A 12,414-nucleotide genomic window follows, 5' to 3' on the forward strand; every position below is an offset into this window, starting at 1 on the left:
CTCTACCAAACAAACAGAAAGAAAACCCCATAAAACCACTCAGTGAGTTTAGCAAAACCATAGGATACCAGATAAGCATAGAAAAATCAACTACATGGTTATACACTGGCCGTGATCACGTGAAATTAAAAATGCAGTATCATTTAATCACTCACTAAAACATGAAATACTGAGGTGCAAATCTAACAAAACACATACAGAACTTGTATGCGGAAAACTGTAAAACACTAATGATAGTCATTAGAGAATCTCCATAAATGGAGAGTCACACATAGTTCACGGATTGGAAGACTCCGCTCAGTGAAGATGTCAATTCTCCCCAAATTGACATTTAGTTTTAACACATTTCCTATCAAAATCCCAGGATGATTTATTTTTAGATACAGAAGATTCTTCTAGGATTTTTATGTCAAAGCAAAGGGACTAGAATAGCGAACACAATTTTGAAAAAGAAGAATGAAATGGGAGGAATAAGTCTTTATTGTTAGGACTTCTATGTAGCTGTACCCGTCAAGACTGCCTGGTCATTTTGGAGGGATAGACACAAAGATCGATGGAACGGAACAGAGAACCCAGAATTGGACCCACACAAACCTGCCTGACTGATTTCTGACGGATACAAAAATGATTCCAAAGAGGATAGCCTGCTCAACCAATGGTGCAAGCGTTAGATGGACATCCTTAGGCAAAACCAAAGCCAAAACCAAAACCAAAACCACAAGACTTGATGTCTCACACCTTATACAAAAATTACCGGAAAAGAATCACAAACGCAAATATAAAATGTGAAGTTATGAAATTAGTAAAACTAGGAAAAACAAACAAAGGGAAACAAGTTTGAGTTGGCTCTCTCACCCCGGTAACTTAAACGTCCCGACCACAATACTGGGGAAAGCAGTCTGGGGTGACAACAAGATGCGGTGTACGGCGAAGCTGCTGCTTCCCTGTGGAGCCCGGTCCCTGAAGGTGCCACAGGAGGTGTCCCGGAACATCCCGGCAATGGCGTCAGCAGGTGTAAGCTGTGTATGGTTTCAGAGTGATGCTTTTGGGGACAGAGTTGGTTTGGGTATGAAAGTTCTGTGACCTTGAAAACAAGAGAGCCTTTTCCCTTCAAAATCCTCGTTTTGCACAATTTCACACTTAGGTTGGTATTTGTCATGCTATCCTGACAGCCTCGGGCATTTTTTACTCCTTAAAAGACCAGAAGGCAAGGAGGGTCTCTGAGATGCAGTCCTTCTTGTGGATGAGGGAACCCCTCCCCACCCAGGTGCTCGGGAGAATTCAAACACTCATGGCTGGTCCAGGCGCAGGGGACTGGCTGGGCACAGGAAGGGCTGTCACTGTCTGTCCCATGCGGGGCTGATTCTCCCCTCCGATGGTTGGCTAGTATTGCATGGAGTTGGTCTCTCTTCCTTGAAGGAGGCCCCGTGTTACCCCCCTGCAGGCCCAGGAGGTTCCCTGTTAATTCTGCCCTCAGGCCGGAGAGAACAGTCGCTCCTGCCCAGCCCCAGGCCCTGTTCTGGTCACTTCTGCTTGTGCCCCGGGCTTAGAGTGGGCTCTGCATAGCTCTTGCCCTTGCCTGCCTCTGTCCCTGTCCCCAGGTGTTGCTGTCTGGTCCCAGAAGCTGACCCAGAGCCAGGGCTCAGCTCCTGACTCCAGGCTCGCGTAGCAGGCCTGGCCCTCTCCCTGGCTGCCTGGCTTCCTTCCCGCACTGGCTGTCTCTCTGCTGCCTTGCCCAGTGGCTCCGTGTCACACCGGCTGACACCTACTGCCAGGCATCCCTCTCTCCTAGCTGTTAGTCAGGTGGCTGTGGAGTGCTCAGGGGAAGCTCGGTTTGGCACACAGCTCCATGCCTGCCTGGGTCCTGGGGTGCAATAGAGAATCAACTCCTCTCCCACATCAAAATACTGGGTGATACCTGGTTTTATTCCAGAGGAATTGCAAGGAGGAGCAATTGATCCCCTAGGAATTAGAACAGAGCCAGGCACAGATCAGGTCTTGGAGGGTCTTCTCAGGTGTCCACAGGGAGCCCAGTTGATGACAGGAACCCTGGGAAGATATTATAATTGGAGGCTCTGAGGACCATGGCCAAAGACCCTCAGCCCAGGGAGTGCTCGGGGGCCCTGCGCCAAGCCTACCTGTGGACCGGCATGCAGCTGGTTCTCTAGATGAGTGGTTTCATGTCCTGCAGCCAGGCCAGGTAAGGGGAATTGTACCTGCCTCAACCTGGTCCCCCTCCTGAGGAAGCAAGGCACCGTTTGCTGCGGTGTGCCCGAGTCTGAGTTGTTCCTGGTGCTCATCACGCCAGACCTGAGGTGAGTGTCCCACAGGAGGAATTCCAGCCCTGGCAGCCCCACTCTCACCCTCAGGCAATCCTACCAGTTCCCTAGGTGCCAAGGAGGCAGGCCTGCCTGGGAACGCTGGCCTGGGGCTTCCTGGCTAATTTCCATGGATGCATTCATTTCGGAGTGGCGGGTCTTCTGGGGTAGACTGAAAAAGCCCATCCTGAACTCTTTTCTTGAAGCTTCTGTATCAAACCTTGTTAAAATATGGAGAAGGCCAGGCAGTTCTGTGTCTGCCCTAAAATAAATTTCCCAGAGGAGCCTTTTTAGAAACCTGAATAGCCAGCAACGCTGTTGGGAGCAAGTGTCAGAATGTGGTGTATGCGATGACACAGTAAGGGATGACTCAGTGAGGTGACCTGCATCATAGAAACGGCTGGTGCTCTGAACACCATCCTTTTTTATGGGCCAGGGAGGTGGAACCAACTGGCCTAGTAAATGATCCTGGCAGGAGAAAGTGAGGAGCAGGGGGGGGCGGGGAAGGCCAGGGGTCCTCTTGCAGCCAGGGACTGAGGGACTGCAGAAGGTGGCAGTGACATAGTAGGCAAGGATGGGGACATAGTAAAGGGATACCACCTGGCCCGTTGATATTTCCCAATTCTCCTAGTTTCTTTGTTTTTTATAAAAAATATATATTTGTATTGATTTCAGAGAGGAAGGGAGAGGGAGAGAGAGGTAGAAACATCGATGATGAGAGAATCACTGATCGGCTGCCTCCTGCATGCCCCATACTGGGGATCAAACCTGCAACCCAGGCCTGTATCCTGACAGGGAATCAAACGGTGACCTCCTGGTTCATAGGTCAACACTCAACCCAATTCTCCCAGTTTCTTGAATGAAAAACTAGTATTTATGCTTAAAAGGAGTTTCCCCATGAGTGATTTAGGGAAATTCTGACAGTCCTAGTCTCATGGGGTGGGGTTGCAAGTGCAAACACAGTCTTGTTCATTGGGGCACAAGAAGTCAGGGCTGGTGGAAAGCCTGGCTTCAACCAGCATTCACACAAGTTCAATTTCATTTCCTCGGTCACCAGGCCCCGAGTCTCAACACACAGCATTGGCAGGATTCCTAAAGGACTTCTGTTATGTAGACACAGGGTTACTTTGCCTACTGACTTAGAGCCTTCCCCACACGCGCTGAGGTGGAGAGGGAGGCAGCAGTCGGATCACAAAGGGCCTTGTGTCCCAAAGAGAGGAGTCGGAGCTTTCTTCGGTTGGTTCGTGGGGACTAGCAGAGGTCTTTGAACAGGAAACTCTGTCATTCGCTTTGTTTTTTTAGGACCGCCCTGGGAATTCCTCCTTCCTCACAGTCCTGTGTGTATAAATGAAGTTACATTGATGGTGAGATCTGTTTTACTTTTGTAATTTCACACGGTCACACGCCACGTAACAGCAGGGATGTGCTCTGAGAAGTACATTTTTAGGTGATCTCATACTTGTGCAAACACAGACTGGTCTAGAACCTAGATGGCCTAGCCTGCTACACACCTGGGCTACATGGTAGAGCCTACTGCTCCCACACTACAAGCATGTACAGCACATTACGGCACAAATCAAGCACAAGAGAAAATGATGTAATTAAAGGACATAGTAAGCTCCAGATGTATGAGGCTGCAGCCAGCATAACCCAGCATGCTATTTTATGGCAAACTTTTTTTTTCTTGTAAGTAGAAAATAACTCTAAAATGTATAGTGCAGTAAATCCATAAACCAATAGCAGTCATTTGTTGTCATTACTGTGCATTATGTACTGTTCATAATTGTCCATACTTTGACAGACGGGCAGCCCAGGTGTGTTTACACCAGCATCACCACAAACACCTGAGGAATGCGTGCACTACGACGTTACCACGGCTACGACGTCAGCACTTGACGACAGCTGACGTCACTAGGCGGTAGGAATTTTCCGTGCCATGATAATCTATGGAACCACCATTGCACATGCGTACTTGGTCGGCCATTGTGAGGTCACTATGCTGCACTTGACTGTACGCCCCTGCCGCCTGCTGAAGGACCCCACCCGACTAGATGTCTCAGGGAGACCCCGGGGGCGGGGGTGGGGCGCCTCCTGCTGGTAATTCCGGTGTCTGTTGCTGCTAAGCTACTTCCCAGCTCTCGGCCTCCATTCAGACCCCCTGCGCCCACCGCTTCAGCAGGTAGGGGCGCTGCTTCTGTGTTCTGTCCTGTTAGATGGCCCCACAACAGGGTGACTTAGCCCCACGAATGTCACCAGGGTGCCACACTTTCTCTTTATGAAGACTTTTTATTTAGAGAAGTTGAAGGTTCACAATCAAACTTCTTTATTTTTTTTAGCTTGAGATCCACCACTTTCCTCCCAGCGCACGGAGCTGGATTTGAGGCTCACTTTGAAAGAAAGGCTGGTTTGGGCTGTTGCTGGAAGCTTTTCAGCCGTCCCCAAGGCTGGCCATCAGCAACTAGAAATATTTTAGAAGGCAAATTGAATTTGGGCAGTGTTTCCATTGTGAATGCTGTGTTTCTCTTTTTCGGTGTCAATAATTATGTACAGGAAGGTAGGGGACATAGTGGCTATGGGCGGGTCCTGATATCAAACTGCTAAAATAGCTCAGATCCTCCTTTTGCCCCGCCCTGTGCGACCTTGCACAAGTGACTTTGCTGTGTCTCAGTTTCCTCATCTGTCAAATGGGAGTAATAAACCAATAACTATTACCTAGAATTGTGAAGATTAAGTGGATGAATAAAGTTTAAACACAGTGGTGAAGAAGGTGAGAATCATTCTGACAGGAAGAGAGGGAATGTGGATGGTACGACTGCAGTGGAGTAGGAGTTGTTGAATTCATGGGACTTGCAGACCGGTGGAGCTGTGGGACACTGCTTTGCTTTTCAAATGAACATGATTGCAGGAGGTTGGAGAGTGTTTTTCTGTGGGTAAGATTAAGGTGAAGGCCGACAATTATTTTTATGGGGAATTTAAAATGTAGCTTTGCCCAGAATCAGGGGAATAGATGATTTAACCTGGACAAGTATTGCCTCTGTGAGCTTATATGGCTCTTATCACGGGGTACGGAGGAGTTTGAGCTATTAAAACAGACAAGTTGCAAAATGAAGAAATTATGCCCCTTGTACTCGTGCACTCTGGTGGTTCTGAGAGCAAGGGGCCTGCAGGCTCCGAGACTAATTAAAGAGCAGCTAGGAGCCCCCAGGTCTCCTCGGGCAGCAGAGGTTCCAGGGGCAGCTAGTTTTTCTCACCTGACCTTGGAGCCTGGGGCTGCTGCTCTGTGTTTAGCCTGGGAGGCGGAAGTATCCTGATGAAGTTCATTGTCTTAAGCTCTTATCCTTGTTTATAGGCAGGAAATGCAGTGGGACTGCTAGAACCCCAAGAGGCCATCCAAACCTAATATTCCAGCGATTCTGTGCCCCCCACAGTAGGTAGGACAGGTGACCAGACTGGATGGTACTCTGTGCAGAAGGCGACCAGCCACCAAGACAAGGGGTGTTCTTCCCACACCTCAACCCTCCATTTTTTTGTGTGTAATTTTTTCTTCATTATCAAAAGCTTAATAACATTAAAACTTTAATAATTAAATTAAGGCAATTGTAGAAAAAGAAAGAAAATCTCACACAGTTCCGTTTGCACATTCCCCTTCAGTCTTAGTCATGTTGTGAATATAGTTTTAAAGATTTGAAACCAATATAATGGACACCATGCAGTCTGGTGCTCATTCAACAGCATCATGTCATAAGCATCATTAGTGTTGCTATGTGATTCCATAATTATTTTTCAGAGCTTTATGACAAATATCCCATTGAGTTACTAGACCATCATTTGTTTAGTCATTCCCTGTTAATGGACATTTAGATAATTTTCCACTTGTGATGGTGACTGCTCTGGGAACATGTTTGTTATTTATAGTCAGTTTCTCCTATTAAATTCTTCCTTTGGATAAAATATAGGGGGTGGGCTGACTGGGTTGAAAGGTGTGAATATCTTTTCTTCTTCTTACCATGTATTATCTTCCAAAAGGAATGAACCAATTTCCAGTGTTACTGGCTATGTATCATGGTACTATTTCTTTCCCAACTTCTCTCATGTTGGCTGTTGCCATTCAAATTTGTATTATTCATTTTTATAGCGAAACCTTAGGACCCCACATGTGCTTCAAGTGCATTTCCTGTATCATCACCGTCTTCCCTGCACATGGCCCTGTCATCCAGGAGGATCTGCAGTCCACCATGCCCTGCTGGCCTTAGCGTTTTAGAACATCCCTATACCACCAACTTGATTCTGAATCTGTTTTCACTGATTCTTAAACCAGGTCTGGAGTCTCCCTGCCTGCCTCTGGCTCCTGCCAGATTTGATTCTCTTCCACATTCTTCTAGTGTGGCACATTTTCTGTCCAGTTAACTCCTACAGTTGTTTCCATTACAGAGTTACTGTTCCATGCTCTCTGGACAGCATTCCTCCTCTTGCTGGTGAGCACTGATTTAGACAATTAGTGCATGTAGCAGGGAAGAACATTCCCCATATGTTTGATTATAATGTGTCTTCTCTTAACAGGACTTGTCTTTGTTTTTTTTTGCCATTTCATTCATTCATCCATTCATTCATTCATTCCAGCAAATATTACTTGAGTGCTTAAAATATTCTGGATGGTACAGATATGAGTGAAGATATAGTTTCTGCCCTCATCATATTTTGCTGGGTACACACACTATTCACAAGCAATTCAATGAGTGATTAATATATCAGGCAGTGATTAAGTGCCAAGGAGACAAAAATAGGGTAAAGGGACAGAGAATGCTGGAGAAATGCAGGCAATGGTGTCCTGGAGCTGGTGTGTACCAGCTCCTGAAAATTGTGTGTATACCTCTTTCCAGCCCATATTTAATTATCTCCTGTTGGCAGCTTGACATCGGCCACCATGGAAGTATTTACATCACACACATTAAATACTACCATTCAGGAGCAACTGGTTGTTAAACTTTCCTCAGCACACACTGGATATGGGGTTGCTATTTTGTATGGGTTAGTTAGGGAAAACCTCACTGAGAAGATAACATTTGACCTGGAGCGGGTGAGGGAGGGGGACATATGGGTATCTGGGCAAGAGCATTCCAGACAGAGGGAACAGCCAGCGCAAAGCCCTGAGGCAGGTTGTGGTTGGCATGCTTTAGAAAAAAAAGGAGACCAGTGTGGCTGACGCAGATTTGGAAGTGGTGGGGAGCAGGAAGAAGGGTGCTAAATGATGGGGGGGGGGGGTAAGGGGAAGACTGGGAGGAGATAAGAGCAGATATAGGCCTTGTAGATCATTGTAAATATTCTGGCTTTTACTCCTGATTTGAGATGAAAGTCGCTGGAGGATTTTGAGCTGGGCAGTGTCATATTATGATTTATGTTTTAAAAGGATTGCCCTGGCTCCTGTGTTGAGAGCAAAACTGTAGGAGGGCAGAATTCCAATCATTAACAGGTGACTGAGATAAGCCAGGAAGGAGCTGATGGTTGTTTGGATTGGTAGTGGAGGTGAAGAAATGTTTAGATTCTGAATACCTCGTCAAGGAAGAACCCACAGTATTTGCTGATGGATCCGTTATGCTGTGTGTGCTAAAGAATCAGGATGATCCCTTTCTATTAAGGCATTTTCTTTTCTTTTTTAAAGTTGGAAAACATTTTTTATTTTTTAAAATGTATCTTTATTGTGGAAAGTATTACAGATGTCCTCCCTTTCTCCCCATTGACCCCCTCCACCACAGTCCCGCCCCTTCCCCAGGCCTTCACCACACTATTGTCTGTGCCCATGGGTTATGTATATATGCACATAAATTATCTGGTTTATCTCTTCCTTCCCACCCCCCACCCCCGCTTCCCTTTGAAATGTCAGTCTGTTGCATGCTTCAATGTCTCTGAGTCTGTTTTGTTCGTCAGTTTAATTTGTTCATTAGATTCCACATATAAGTAAGATCATGTGATACTTGTCGAGGCCTTTTCTTATAGTAATCTTAAAGAAAGTATTTTAGTTGAGGGAAATTTGAGGCATGGTGGCAGAATCTATACCCAGCTCTTTGATTTATACTTCATTCTTCTACACAAATCTTATTCTGAGGAAAGATCTCTTTTTGACTATGTGTGATACCAAGCAGTTCAGTTTTAAGTAACCCAACCACGCACAAACTGTGGGGAGAATGCTGGAGGCCCATAGAATTCATTCTCCCCTCACTTTATACATAGCAGCAGAAGTTATGTCGGCTGTGAGGCAGTTAGATGTACCTCTAGGACCTAGTATGGGCCAAGGGAAGGTGAGTGAAAGTATCACTCCAGGTGAATGCCACACAAGAGAAGACATTTTTCCTCTCCCTCTACCCCCTAAACTCAAATCCCGATGTCAGATGTGCCGATGACTTGACTTTGACCATGAGCCAAGAACTGTGGACCAATAAAATACAGAAACCAAGGTTCTGAGATAATCATGTAGAGCCGTTACCCCTCACTACTTCCCTTAGAACTGCTTTATGAGAGAAAATACAATATTTTTTAGGTCATAGATTCTTGGGGGTCTTTCTGGTACAGCAGCTTAACCTTTACCCTACCTAATATAAGAGCCAATTCCAGAACCAACCAACCAACAGAAAGTAGAAAGTGGCCTACTCCAACCGAGGAAGGAAGCCTAAAGGATCAGAACGTTTACACAGGTGCACGGAGAGGAAGACCAAGGACAAAGGACTGTCTAGTAGCTGGACACACCGACAGAAGGCTGGCCAGGATTTTAGGTGGAAACAGTGGGAACAGATTTACACTGGTAATAGTGAGTAGATGGACATTGGGTAACGCAGAGGAAAGAATGCTGGAGTTTTAAGGCAGGAAGAATTTGTTAGCACAAGACCAGTTTTACTGGAAAGTGGGGGCTGGGGTAGAAAGCTGAGAGGGGAAGATGTTCTACCGTGGAGGCAGCAACATGTGAGAAACCATCCTGTGAGAAGATACTCTTGCCGTCACTAAGAAGGTGCGTAGGGACAACCCAGTGGGTCTTTTGAAAATATGTCTTTTATTGGCCATGCACTAACCTTGATCTATGCTAAAGGAGGGGGGAAAAGACACCTAACAACCTTCCCCATTAAAGTTAATGGGGAATCGCCTATAAAGTCTACGGGCAGAATATGGCATGATGAATCTGTATGATTATTTCATGACGCTTCCAGAGATAAATAAGGCTCTTAAGAGACGTGTTTATTGGTGAACAATTTATGTCAGTGTACATACCATCAGCTGGAATGTAATACACAATTGCTGAGGATAAGACAGGAAACGATTACCAAGTTTGGCTCCAGCTGGTGCTGCACCCGTGGGAATGCCGTGAATAATGGCCGAATCACAATGAAGATAAATTGGTGCACTGGGCAAACACTTCCAGGGAACTAACAGAATCTCTCTAAGGAGCTGGTATTCCCTTGAAGGCCACTTTGGAGGGCAGGTCCATGTCTTTGGCAGGAGGAAAGGAGCCATGGCCTCATGCTCCAGGGTCCTGTCTAGGTACCTGTGTGAACCTGAGTTTCAGCTGAGCCACTGGACTTCCGTCTTCCGTCTTCCCCATAGCCCTCTGGGTGTCTGCAGCTGGAAGAGCTCTGCCCACTTCCCTTCTCGCTGAATCTCCACTTTGTCATTCTGAGGGGGCATTCCTATAGTTCAGTTCCTTACCTCCCACGTATGTCTACATCTTCCATGGTTTGACTCTCACTCCCCCACTCTTCAGAGGCTGCTCTTGCCCCTGCTGCACAGTGTGGCAGGGAATAAGCACAGAAGTGCTCTGCTTTCCAGCCCACATCACACTAGTCCCCACTTTTATTTACTGCTCATGATGTTCCCGTTCCACACAGCACCTTCCCATAGTTCACCACTTTTAGGGTTCATTTCAGGTGTCAGTTGTCCCACCTCCTTTTCCCTCCAATTCTTCGGGGTAGCTTGAATAGGTAGAGGCAGTAGAGAAGACCATCTAGGGAAGCATGAAGTGATTACTAATAGAGCTTATGGTAATCCACTTGTGGTATATCATTGGCAAAAATGACCACAAGTATCCCCCCTTCACGTAACCGTGTTGCTATGCAATCTGACTTTGTAGCTCTTTCAGTCAAGACGTGAAGTCTGTTTCCCTACCTCTTGAATCGGGGTTGGCTTTAAGGCTTGCTGTAGCCAATAGAAAGTGGCAGAAGTGACACTGTGTCAGGTGAGTCTAGGCCTCAAGAGGCTTTGTGGACTTCTCTCTCCTAAAGACCAGTCCAGTCATGTGGACAGGCCCAGGCTAGCCAGCTGGATGATGAGAGACGAAATGGATAGGAAATGAGTCAGTCCAGTTGTCCAGGGCAGGCCTCAGAAATGTGAGGGCTCGGTGAATACCAGCAAAGCCAACCAACAGCTGACCCGCCCTTGACTGCAGATGTGTGAGGGAGCCCAGCCAAGAACAGAAGGACCGCCCAGCTGAGCCCATCCCCAATGCCAGGATAGCAGGTTCTTGAATAATGTCGTTTTGTTATAACATTGATAAGATGCTCTAGGAACTCAACTCTGGTTTATAGCATCAGCCTAGGGTAAAATTGGTTCCATTATACATGTTTTCCCTTAAAGTCCAAGAACCTACAGATGACGTTAAGTGAGGACTGACTTTACATAGCATCGTGTGAGCTAGATAAATGCTGTGGTTTTAGGCCACGTAGTTTTGGGGTTGTTTGTTATGTAGCAATAGATAACTAACATTATTTAACAAAGTTGGATGGGGTCTGAGAATCTGAAATGGTGATGTGTGTTCCTTTCCCTAAAAAAAATTTCATTGTCTTTTAATTAATTTTACTAGCTATTATAGGGGGACATTTCTGGCTAATGTCTAAGTTAGTGGCACAGCTGATGAATTCCAAAAGCCTAGTTCCATAGTCCCTCGCATCTTTGGACATTATCCCCAAGGAGAGACAGTACCTATGGTTACCCTACCACAGAGGATCGGAGGTGTGCAAGGATGGATAGGCATAGAAGGCCGACTATGGCACTGACAAGACTAAACTTGAAACCTGACACTGACTAACCTCTTTGAGCCTCAGTTTCTTCATCAGTAAACTGGGAACAGCAATACTGGCCTCCCAGGGTCATTGTTAGGATTACATGAGATAGTCCGTGATCAGGGCTCAGCAACCTATAGGATTGGGAGGTCAAGCTGGGAAGCCTGGAGTAACTGAGGAGCTTAGAAAAGATGTGTCCTCCCACCTGAATGAGGAGACCGTCCCAATGCCTTCTTGCCAGGGACAGGCCTCAGTTAAGATCATCCCAGGGCCATCTGAGAAGATCTGGGGCAGGTAGAACTTCCCCTTTGCTCAGAAATCATGCACCTGGCAGTGGGTCCCGCCTTTAAAGGCTTAGTGATGTCCTGGTCAGGACAGGGCTGTGCTCTTGGCAAACCATCTCTGCCCTTTGTGCTGGCGATGTAGTGTTTAGTGAATTCCTTCCTGTTTTTGAGCCCAGAAATGATTGTCTTGGTGGCCAGGGTATGTGTTTTCCCCAGAAGAACATATAAGTAGGGACTGATTTGCTCATTTGCATCTAGTTCGCTCCTGCTTCCTGCCCCTCTGTCCCCATCTGCACCCCCAGGCCTCAACATTGCTCCAATTCCTGTGGGTCTGCAGGCTGAGCCCGGGCTGTGGATTTACGTCCATCAGAAGTCTGATTGAGGGTTAGGAGACATCCTTTGGGATGTGATGACAATCACAGGCACAGACCCTACAGTTGTGGCTGCTGTTTCTTTTCATAGACCATTCCCAGGAGGCCTCCATCCTAAGCCGTTGCCAATATCTGCCCAAAGCAGCATATTTCTCCATAGCTCTAGAAAACTTTAAAGGGAAAACACTGAAGCTTTGGGTTGTCTGTTCTTTTTGTCATCCCCTATATCAGTGGTTCTCAACCTTCTGGCCCTTTAAATACAGTTCCTCATGTTGTGACCCAACCATAAAATTATTTTCGTTGCTACTTCATAACTGTAATGTTGCTACTGTTATGAATCGCAATGTAAATATCTGATATGCAGGATGGTCTTAGGCGACCCCTGTGAAAGGGTCGTTCA

General features: G+C 46.5%; 1 long non-coding RNA gene across 1 annotated transcript in view; it reads left to right on the top strand.

Annotated features, from left to right (window-relative positions):
- Positions 1-2,217: 2,217 nt before the first annotated feature.
- LOC107184215 overlaps positions 2,218-12,414 on the top strand; it is an 11,994-nt gene continuing 1,797 nt past the window's right edge. The window contains exons 1-2 of the long non-coding RNA XR_001515039.1: positions 2,218-2,229; positions 5,254-5,259. This is a non-coding gene — a long non-coding RNA (uncharacterized LOC107184215). The remainder of the gene's footprint in view (positions 2,230-5,253; positions 5,260-12,414) is intronic.

The sequence above is a fragment of the Myotis davidii genome, unplaced genomic scaffold, assembly GCF_000327345.1.
Source record: "Myotis davidii unplaced genomic scaffold, ASM32734v1 scaffold663, whole genome shotgun sequence".
NCBI classification, from domain to species: domain Eukaryota; kingdom Metazoa; phylum Chordata; class Mammalia; order Chiroptera; family Vespertilionidae; genus Myotis; species Myotis davidii.